Source organism: Penaeus monodon, chromosome 3 (genome assembly GCF_015228065.2).
Source record: "Penaeus monodon isolate SGIC_2016 chromosome 3, NSTDA_Pmon_1, whole genome shotgun sequence".
NCBI classification, from domain to species: domain Eukaryota; kingdom Metazoa; phylum Arthropoda; class Malacostraca; order Decapoda; family Penaeidae; genus Penaeus; species Penaeus monodon.
This window is the reverse complement of record NC_051388.1, coordinates 52,709,816-52,721,908: the sequence shown is the minus strand read 5'-3', so window position 1 is coordinate 52,721,908 and position 12,093 is coordinate 52,709,816.

Here is a 12,093-nt window from a genome sequence, read left to right as displayed (position 1 = left end):
CTTCTATCTCCTGACGAAGCACCAGCAGGATACCCGTCAACCCCCCCCCCCCCGCCCTCCACGGCCTCCTGACACCAACCCAGTCCACCTGACGAGGACCTGAGTCTTCACCTTTGTCCTCAGGTTCCCTTCAGATCACAAGAAGATTGGGAACCGCGGCCCTTAAGTGGATAACCCGTTTCATTGGGGCAGATCTTACCGTCTCTTTGCTCTGAGGATCGTTTCTTCAAGGGGGTGGGGGGGGGGAGATGTGTGTTTGGGGGGTGGGGGAGTGTTGTGTTAATAGATGGTGCTTGGAGGAAAGTCTTCGGGAGGAAAATATATATGGGGGAAGGTATGGGGGAGGGTGTAGATGGTAGTGTTAATAGATGGTGCTTGGAGGGAGGGCTTCAGGAGGAAAATAGATAATGGTGAAGGGGTAATACGGTTGGTTAGCGGGTAGAAAAAAAGGGAAAATGATAAAAGTGATACTGCTATTGCTACCGGTAATGATTGTGATAATAGTATTAATGATAATAGCAGTAATGATGATAATATTAATAATTATAATACTAATAATGATTATGATAATACTGATACTACTACTATTGCCTCTACTATTATTAATGATAAAAATAATAATGATAATGATATTAATAATAATAACAATAATAATAGTGATAATAATAATAATAATAATAATAACAATAATAATAATAATAACAATAATAATAATAATAACAATAACAATAACAATAACAATAACAATAATGATAATAATGATAATAATAATAATAATAATACCAATAATAATAATACCAATAACATGTATGAATATAGGTATATATATATATAAACATGCATATGTATATGTACACATCCATCCACACGTACATCATATCCTGCCTTACACCCTTACGCGTGTCCTCAGCCAAGGCGGTTGGGCGGTTACAGCCGAGGTCCCAGGCGGGTGGGACGGCACGGAGAAGGCGCATGCGTGGCCGCGGCAGGTCTGAAAGGGAAGATAATGTTTGTAAAGCACGTCATATGGAGGTGTATTTGGTGGGTGGGGGTAGGGGGGTGAGTTAAGGGTTGTAGATGGAGAAGGAGGGGAGGGAGGGAGGGAGGGAGGGTGTTTAGAGGGAGGGAGGGAGGGAGGGTGTTTAGGGGATTAGGGGGGGAAGGGGGGAAGGAGGAGAGGGTGGGAGGGAGGGAGGGAAGAAAAGGGGAGAGGGAGGGAGGGGGAGGGGGAAGGGAGGGAGAGAAAGAAGATAGAGGGTGGGAGGGAGAGAAGATAGAGGGAGGGAGGGAGGGAAGGGAGGAGGGAAGGGATGGAGAGAAGGGGGAGGGAAGGGAGGGAGGGAGGGAGGGAAGGGGGTTCGATTCCTGGTTTTTACCGCGCGGTGGTGACATACGAGAAACTTCCGGTTCATTGTCGTCTTTTCGAAACCCGTTCCTGCGCTTCGCTCCCTGGGTGCCTCTTGTCACCCTCCCTCTCTCCCTCTCTCTTTTTTCTCTCTCTTTCCCTTTTTCTCTCTCTCTCGTTTTCTCTCTCTCTCTCTCTCTCTCTCTCTCGCTTTCTCTCCCTCTCTCTCTCTGTTTTCTCTCTCTCTCTTTCGCTCTCTATCTCTCTCTCTCTCTTTGTCTCTATCTCTCTCTCTCTCTTCCCCCCCCCACTCGTCTCTTTCTCTCTCGCTCCCTGGATGCTTGCCTACCTTTCTCCCTCTCTCCCTCTTTTCTCTCTCGCTTCCTATCTCGTTCTCCCTCGTTGCTTGTCTCCCTCTCGTTCTCCCTCTCTCCCTCACATCTTCCTCTCTCTCCTCCTGCCCTCCGAAAATCTTGCCTCGCGCCTTCTCCCTCGTCACTTCGGAAAGCGTGTGAAGCAAGGCGCGTGAAGCAAGGCGAGTGAAGCAAGGAGAGTGAAGCAAGGAGAGTGAAGCAAGGCGTGTGAAGCAAGGCGTGTGAAGCAAGGCGTGTGAAGCAAGGCGTGTGAAGCAAGGCGAGTGAAGCAAGACGTGTGAAGCAAGGCGTATGAAGTAAAGCGTATCTGGTCGCCAAGGATATATCTTCAGCTTACGTCCTTCGTTATGTTTTAAGAGATAATGTTTTAACATATGAAAAAAGTGCGTTTTCAATTCTGACTAAAATCATTGTCCTTTATTTGAATATTTACCTCTGGACTGGGAGACATACATGCATGCATGCACACACACACACACACACACACACACACACACACACACACACACACACACACACACACACACACATATATATATATATATATATATATATATATATATATATATATATATTCATACATACATACATACATACATACACATATACGTACATACATACATACAAGCATACGTACTTGCATCCATCCATTCAACATTCATATACACAATTTACAATACAGGCACAAAATACATACACACACGACATACATACACATATATATATACATCTACAAACACACATACCTTCTCTGATCACTTTCAAAGAGACCTTTAGAAGAATGACACTCTTAAAGTTTTCCTCATGGCACGCGTAACATATGCCTCCTCCTCTGCTCGCAAACACGAAAAGCGAGAGAAAAAACAACAGACTTTGGATGAGCAACCCACCAGAGACTCAGGCTATGTTAAGAGAGATGACTAGAGAGAAGTGTGATGGTCGCTAATCGCACGGTAACGAAATGTTAAAATTTCTCACGATGATCATTTTTTTCGCTATGTCCCTGTCTCTGTCTCTCTGTCCCTGTCTCTGCCCCCCCTCTCCCTCTCTCTCTCTCTCTCTTTGTCTCTTTCTTGGCCTATTTCTCTCTCTGTGCCTCTGTCTCTGTCTCTCTGTTTCTCTCTCTGTCTTTGTTTTTCCTCTCTCTCTCTTTCTCTCTCTCTCTCTCTCTCTCTCTCTCTCTCTATCTCTCTCTCTCTGTCTCTCTCTCTCTCTGTCCCCCTTTCTCTCTTTCATCTACTAACAACAAACACACTACTTTGACAGAAGTTATTACGAACCACACTCAGTCTCCAAATATTACTACCATTAATCAAAAACAAAAGAAAGTACGTTCCCAGCACTCGAAATACCAACATCTTCTTATCCTTTTTTTCTTTTTTTAATTCATCAATATCCATATGCTTTTACTCATCCACAAAATTCATAAAACACATTTCACTGACTGGCAACGGCTATAAAGCAATAGAATTCGTCCACTTGTGTTACGAATCTCGGGGTGACGTGGACTGAAAAAAAAGGAAAAAAAAAAAACGAAGCGTGTTTCCTGCGTCGAACAAAAAGGTAGCGAAATGACGAAGAGGAGAGAGAGGAGATAAAAGGAAGAATGAGAAAAGGGGAAGAAAGAAACACACCAGAACGACCAGAGGAAGTGATAAAAGGATGAGCAAAAACAGGAAAGAAGAGGAGGGAAGAGGAGAGGAGAGAGGAGAGAGAAGAGAAGAGAAGAGAAGGGAAGAGAAGAGAAGATATCAGAAGAGAAGACGAAAGGAGAGGAGAGGAATGAAGAGAGACGAGAAGAGAGGAGAGGAAAAAAGCAGGGAGAAGAGAAGAGAGGTGAAAATGAGATGAAAGAAGAGAAAGGAAGAGAAGAAAAGAAAAACAAAGAGAAGAGAAGAGAAGAGAAGAGAAGAGAAGAGAAGAGAAGAGAAGAGAAAAGAAAAGAAGACGAGAGGAGAAAAGAAGAGAGAAAAGAGGACAGAAAAGAGGAGAGAGAATGGAGGAAAAGAGAAGAGGAGAGGAGAGGAGGAGAGGAGAGAGAAAAAGAAGAGATTAGAGTAATCGCTGTACCACTTCCGGGTTGTTAGGATGAGGGGGGGGGGGTAAAGAGGGGTAGGGGGGGCGTCAATAGTAAGGTTCTGCCCCGAGTGTCCTTTGGAGGAGGCCCCTGGGGGGGGAGGGGGGCAGAGGATGGGCAGAGAGTGGGCAGAGAGTGGGCAGAGGGTGGGCAGAGAGTGGGCAGAGAGTGGGCAGGGGGTGGGCAGAGAGTGGGCAGAGGGTGGGGAAAGAGTGGGCAGAGGATGGGCAGAGGGTGGGCAGAGAGTGGGCAGAGGGTGGGCAGAGAGTGGGCAGAGAGTGGGCAGAGGGTAGGCAGAGAGTGGGCAGAGGGTGGGCAGAGGGTGGGCAGAGGATGGGCAGAGGGTGGGCAGAGAGTGGGCAGAGAGTGGGCAGAGGGTAGGCAGAGAGTGGGCAGAGGTGGGCAGAGGGTGGGCAGAGGATGGGCAGAGGGTGGGCAGAGAGTGGCAGAGGGGCAGAGAGTGGGCAGAGAGTGGGCAGAGGGTGGGCAGAGAGTGGGCAGAGAGTGGGCAGAGAGTGGGCAGAGGGTGGGCAGAGAGTGGGCAGAGGATGGGCAGAGGGTGGGCAGAGAGTGGGCAGAGGGTGGGCAGAGAGTGGGCAGAGGATGGGCAGAGAGTGGGCAGAGAGTGGGCAGAAGATAGGCAGAGAATGGGCAGAGGATGGGCAGAAGGTGGGCAGAGGGTGGGCAAAGAGCGTATAGGTGGGCAGAGGATGGGCAGAGGATAGGCAGAGGATAGACAGAGAGTGGGCAGAGACTGGGTAGAGAGTTTGCAGAGGGTGGATAGAGAGTGGGGAGAGGGTGGGCAGAGAGTGGGCAGGTGGGCAGAGAGTAGAAATATAGTGGGCAAAGGAAGATAGCGAGCAGAGAATGAACAGAAAATAACCAGAAGTGGGCACAGCAACATCCAGAAGTGGGCAGAGAATACCCAAAGGCGGGCAGAGACAGGGCAGAGGGTGGCACCTCCCCCCTCCCCCCCTCCGGATTATCTCAATGGGGAGGAGGAGGGGGGGGAGGGGCAGTTTCTTCCTTCAAAGCGGCAAAGCGGATACAATCTGCTTCGTAAGTGGAACATCCTCCGCCTTTTCACTCGGATATCCTGTGTCTTTTATTCGGTCGGGGTTAAAGAGAAATAAAATGAACGAAAGAAATACGAAAATACGAAGAGAGAGAAAAAAAAAGAGAGGGGGGGGGGGAAGTGATGAAGAGAAGGCGGGGTTAAAAAGGAAAATAAATGAAAATAAATCAAAAGAGAAAATGGAAGAAAAGGGATAAAAAGAAGGGATGGAGAGAGGCCGGGGTTAAAGAGAAATAAATAAATGAATAAAAAGAGAGAAAATACAAGAAGAAAAAAAGATGAAAAAGAAATAAAGAGAGGTCGGGACCAAAAAAGAAATAAAAAGAAAGAGAGTTAAAGAGATACAAAAATAGAAGGAGAAGACAAAAAAAAAAAAAAATGGTGAAGAGAGGTCAGGGTAAAAAAAAAAGAAAAGAAAAACGAAAAATAAATAAATAAAAAAAAGTAATGAAAAAGAGGTCGGGGGGTGGGGGGGGGGAGATAAAAATGAATAAAATAAGAGAAAATGGAGGAGAAAAAAAAAAAAGTGATAAAGAGAGGTCGGGGTTAAAGAGAAATAAAAACTGAAATAAATAAGAGAAAACGAGAGAGAAGAAAAAAGAAGAAGAAGAAGAAGAAGAAGAACAAGGGGAGAGAGAGAGAGAGAGAGAGAGAGAGAGAGAGAGAGAGAATAAAATTAATAGATATGGATACAAAATCTATTCAATATAAGGTTTAGGAAGAAATATAATCAAATATAAGTATCATTATCTTTTCCAGAATAGAAATTATAAGTCTATTTACATCAACAAAAAAACATATAATTGTAAAAGAACATAAATCAACCCCCCCCCCCCCAAAAAAAAAAAAAAAAAAAAAAAAAAAAAAAATATATATATATATATAGTATATATATATATAATACTATATATATATATATATATATATATATATATATATATATATATATATATATATATATATATATATAACTGAATAAATAAATAGATAAATTAAGTTGCAGAGAACAATATGAACACAAAATAAACAAGATTATTTAATTCTGATGTAATTTCTAGAGAGTTTCAATATGTAGTAATATTAACTGAAAATAGTGACTGAAAAAGGTATATTAATCGTAACATATGCAACATTTTGCATGTAAAAGTAATTCTGTTTTAATTAAATGTATGATATTTTATTTCATTATCATTATCATTATTGTTGTTTTTATTATTTTTTTATTATTCATTCGATGAAGTAATAGACCGTTATGCTATGATACTAAATTTTAAAAATATTATGATAATATTATTTTTGAGAACGATTTTATTCTGTCATAATCTTAGTACGAATATTTTTTTTCTTTTTCTGAATTTCTTATTTTTAATTTCCTTTGAAAAATGTCTTGGTGTATTTGGATTTCTTTTAAATGTCAGTTTATATAATTGACTTACATATTATGTAAACACCTTTATATATATATACATATATATATATATATATATATATATATATATATATATATATATATATATATTTATTTATTTATTTATTATTATTTTTTGTGTGTGTGTCTTTTATTACCATTATTATTCTTTATTCACCAAAATACAGAGTAATTTCTTTTGATATGTAAAAGGTATGATATGTGAAAAGGCTGATAAAATATTACATACAGATAGAAATGAAAATTATTAATACACCCATAAAGATAAATGAATTAAGTAAATTTTGAAATAAAGATTCGGCTAAATATCTTTTTCCTAAATATATTTCTTTCTAAATATCTTCTTCGTAAATATCTTTTTCTAAAATATTTTTTTCATACACATCTTTTTCCTGAATATCTTTTTTTTTCTAAGTATCTTTTTCCTAAAAATCTTTTTCCTAAATATCTTTTCCTTGGTATTTTTTTCCTAAATATCTTTCTCCTAAATATATCTCTTTCCTCAACATTTTTTCTTTCTCCAAAACATCTTTCTCCTAAACATATGTGTTCCCAAAATGTCTCTTTCGAAAACATCTTTCACTTAAACATATCCCTTTCCAAAACATCTTTCACCTAAACATCTTTCACCTAAACATATCTCTCTCCAAGACACCTTTCACCTAAACATCTTTCACCTACACATATCTCTCTCTAAGACACCTTTCACCTAAACATCTTTCACCTACACATCTCTCACCTACACATATCTCTCTCTAAGACACCTTTCACCTAAACATATCTTTCACCTAAACCTCTCTTCCTTCTAACTCGATTTAGCGGCGTCCATTTTGTACGAGGCAGGTGGTGTGACGAAGAACCCCAGCGCCTTTTCCCATCATTACGCGAAGACCCAGCTGCAGGAGTCACGGCCGACGACGCCATAAGCCTCCTCGGTCTCCTATTGGCTGGCGGAAGGAGTTCCTCGCCCGGGGTTTATGCACTGCTGTTTGGTAAGTGGATTAGAGGAAACGCCATTTTTCTTTAATTTTCTTTCTTTTTTTTAATTTTTTTTTTTTTTTTTGAAATTATGTTTTATTTTTTGTTTTTGTGTTTTATGTTTTATGTTGTTTTCGAAATTATTATTGTTATTACTATTATTTTATTATTATTATTATTATTATTATTATTTTTTGAGAGGGGGCGTAAAGGAGATGGGGGTGTTAATCTATTTTTTTTGGGGGGTGTTAATTATTATTATTATTTTTTTAAATTTCTTCATTTATGGAAACGCCATTTTTATTTTATATTATATATTTATTTGTTTATCATTTATTGAGTAATTAATTATTATTATTATTGTTATTTTTATTATCATTATTATTATTATTATTATTACTATTATCATTATTATTATTATTATTATTATTATTATTATTATTACTATTATTACTATTATTGTTATTATTATTATTAATATCATTACTATTACTATTATAATTGCTATCGTTATGACAGTTATCATAATCATGTTAATTAGGTTAAAGGAAACGCCATTTTCTTTTCTTTTTTGAGAAAGGGGGGGGGAGAGGTGGTTAGGACGGGGGTAGCAGCTAATGAATTTGAATACCTTGGTTTAAATAACTCGCAATGGTTTATGAGCTGCTATTCAAACCACGAGAATTTTCAATAGGGTTTTATCGATTCGTAAGCGATAGGCAGACGATAGAAATTATTATTGTTTATAAGGGATACGAACGTAATGGTTTATGAGCTGCGATTTAAACCACACGAATTTTATCGATTCGTGAATGACAGGCAAGGCGATTAGAATTATTCGTTACGAAATCTACTTTCTTATATATATATATATATATATATATATATATATATATATATATATATATATATATATATATATATATATATATATATATTAGGTTTTAATTCTTTCAGGTAAGAGTGGGGTCCTTTCGTGATGATGTAGGCCTACAATTTTCATTTTATTTATTTATATATTTACTTTTTATCCGCTGAAAATAGATCAGATAATATACATGAAATATTTTATTATTCAATAATAATGAAGATATCACAATTACTCGATTCAATATGTGTCTCTTTCAAAACGATAACAGCGCTAATCACATCAGAAATTGGAACTAAAGCTTCTAAGATTTTATTTGAAGGATTCTGCCGACTCAAAAAAAAAAAAAAAAAAAAAAAAAAAAAAAAAAGTAGTAATGTTTTTCGTTATATTCAATAATTGGCGGAATATTTTTTTGCGCTATGAATACAAATTAAGATGATTTAAACGTCGCTAAATCATTCACATTTCATGTTTGCGTAAATGCATGCGCACACGCATACACACACACGCACACGCACACACACACACACACACACACACACACACACACACACACACACACACACACACACACACACACACACACACACACACACACACACACACACACACACACACACACAAGCATATACCACACACACACACACACACACACACACACACACACACACACACACACACACACACACACACACACACAAATGCATTCACACAGATACGACTTTAGCGACTGAATTGTTTTGTGTCAACAGGAAAGAATTATATATAATACTATAAATGACTATGTACATTTAATAAATTAATTATGTATATTTATTTACTCAACATTTATTTATATATTCATTTATTTTTTTAGCCTATCTATCTATCTATCTATCTATCTATCTATCTGTTTATCAATCTCATTACCTGTTTATCTATCTATCAATCTATCTATCAGTCAATCATTCTATCTATGTATGTATATATTTATCCTTTTATTAATTTACTTATTTATTTATTCATTGTATTTACTCTCTAAATGAACGTCTGAACTGTTCAGAAATTTAGAAATTTAGAAGTTCTTATCCATTCATTTTTTCCTCTAAATGAACTGTTTAGAAATTTAGAAGATCCTATCTATTTTTTTTTCTCTCTAAATTAACGTCTGAACTGTTTAGAATGTCCCATTTATCGTATATTTTCTGTTTAGAAGTTTAGAGACTTAGAAGTTTCTATTTATGATAATTTGTCTCTCTAAATGAACGTTCCCTTAAACCCTCAGAGACAAGCGACAGACAGGAACGCGAAGCAGTTATCACGCGTCGCTTCCTCGAGCTGCCGAGGACCGCAGCCACGCAGGTCGGTCGCGTCTCCCCTTCCCCTCCCCTCTTCCCTCCCTCTTCCCTCCCCTCTTCCCTCCCCTCTTCCCTCTTCTTTTTCTTCCCTCCCTCTTCCCTCCCTCTTCTATCTTCTTCTTTTTCTTCCCTCTTTCCTCTTCCCTTCCCTCTTCAATCTCTTCCCTCCGTTCCCTCCCTTCCCTCTCTTCCCTCTTCTCTCTCTTCCCTCCCCTTTCCTCCTCTCCCCCCTCTTCCCTTCCCCCTCCACCTCCCCCTTCTTCCGCTGCTTCTCTCCCTCCTTCCCCACTTTTTCCTCCCTGTTTCTCTTCCTTCCCTCGTTCTTTGGTTCTGTCGTTTGCCTTTCTCTTTCCGTTTTTTTTCTCTCGCTTTTTTCCTTTCCTCGTCCTCTTCCTCTGCTTCCCTCCCCCTTTCTCCCCTTCCACTTTCTTCCCCATCCCTCCCACCCCACCCCTTCCCTCCCTCTCCCTCTGCTTCCTTACCCTCCCCTGCCCTCCCCCTTCCCTCCCCTTCCCTCCCCCTTCCTTACCATCCCCTTCCCTCCCTCCCCCATACTTTCCTTCCCCCCTCCCTCCTTCCCCCCCCCCCTCCCCCGTCCTCCCCCCCCCCCCCCGCTACTTCCTCCCGCACTACCTGCCGCGCCGCACGTGCTGCCGCCTCCTCCCCTCCCCCCGCCCCACCCACACCGCCCCCCACCCCTGGCCACCTGTCTCGCCGTGACCGCCGGGCAGGTGCGTCGGGCCGGCCGTGCTTTGGGACGGCCGTGCTTTGGGACGGCCGTGCTTTGGGACGGCCGTGCTTTGGGACGGCCGTGCTTTGGGACGGCCGTGCTTTGGGACGGTTTCTCGATACTGAAAACACGAGGGAGGGAGGGAAAGTGGGGGTGATAATGGGGAGGAGGGGTGGAAGGAGGGAAGGGAGGGAGGAAAGGGAGGGAACGGAGGGAGGGAAAGGAGGGAACGGAGGGAGGGAGAGAGGGAAGGGAGAGAGGGAAGGGAGGGAGGGAAGGAGGGAGGGAAGGAAGGAGAAGGAGGGAAGGGAGGGAGGGAAGGAGGGCGGGAAGGAGAGACGGAGGGGGGATAATGGGGGAATGGAAGGAGAGGGAGTGATAATGGGAGGATGGAAGGAAGGAAGGAAGGGAGGGAAGGAGGAAAGGAGAGGAGATAATAGGAGGGAAAAAAGGAAGGGAGGAGGGAGGGAAAGAGAAGAGTGATGGAAGGAGGGAATAAGACATTCACGAAAAGAAAAAGACAAGGAAGGAAGGAAAGAGAGAAGGAAAATAGGCAAAATCTGGTCACTTTTAAGAACCTTTTCTTACCAATCTTATCCAAAGACCACAGCGGGATTCAGATGGACCCAAGAAATCCACGAAAAGCGTCTTCATTCCGAGACAGGATGTGGGGAGGGGGGAGGAGGGGGGGGACTGGGGAGGGGGGAGGAGGGGGGGAACTGGGGAGGGAGAAGGAGGGGGGGAACTGGGGAGGGGGAAGGGGGGGGGAGGAGAGGGAGAAGAAAGGGGGGAGAAGGGAGGAGGGGAGAAGGGAGGGGGGAGGAGGGGGAAGGGGAAGGGAGGGGGAAGGAGGGGGGGAGGTGAGAGGGGAAGGGAGGAAGTGGGAGAGAGAGGAGGGAGAGAGAAGGGGGAGGGAGGGGGAAGGGAGGGGAGAAGGGAGGGGCAAATGGGGGAAGGGGGGAGGGAAGCGTGTGTCGGCGCCATTTTCCAGCGCGTGCACCGCTCGTGGATCCGGAAGCTGCCACATGCCGCCACATTGCGAATTTATAACTCCTTTTTGGTGATTTTTTTTTTTTTTTTTTTGAAAATCTGTTTTCGCTATTTCTCTTTATCTGTTCTTATCTCTCTCTCTTTCTCATTCTCTTTATCTCTATCTTTCTCTTCATATCTCTCTCTCTCTTCTTATATATCTCTCTTCTTATCACTATTTCTCTCTCTCTCTCACTCATCTTCCCTCTCTCTCTCACTTTCTCTATCATTCTCTCCCTCTCCCTTTCTCTATCATTCTCTCCCTCTCCCTCTCCCTCTCCCTTCCCTCGCCCCCCCCCTCCACTCAACCCCCTACCCCCCGCCCCCGCCCCCCCCTCCCCAAAACCACAATATATCTCCGTCTCTCCGAAAATCGAGTCTTTTTTTAACCTCCACCTTCGTTCCGGCGGCCGTCGAAACCGCGCGAGCGTGACGTCACCACGTGCTCGGGGGCCAATCAGCGTCGTCGGCGGAAGAGCAATTAGCCAATCGCGTGCGGAGCGTGACGGGGGTGGCGGGTGCGCGCTCCTGCCGGAAATAGCGCGTGGCCGCCATTATCTCCGGGAGCGTCGGGGCTGCTGACGGCCCCCCCCCCCCCCCCGCGCGTCGTGAGTCGGTGCTCTATTCCCCTGCCAAAAAAAAAAAAAAAAAAAAAAAAAAAGAGAGGGGTTTATGTGCTTTTGCGATGCTCTTGACTTTTTTTCTTTTCTTTTTTTTTCTTCTTCTTCTTCTTCTTCTTCGTCTTCCTCTTCGTCTTTTTCTTCTTAATGTTCTTCTTTTTCGCCTTCCCCTTTTTCTCTTCCTCCTCCTCTTCCTTCTTCTCATCCTCACCCTTCCTGCTCCTCCTC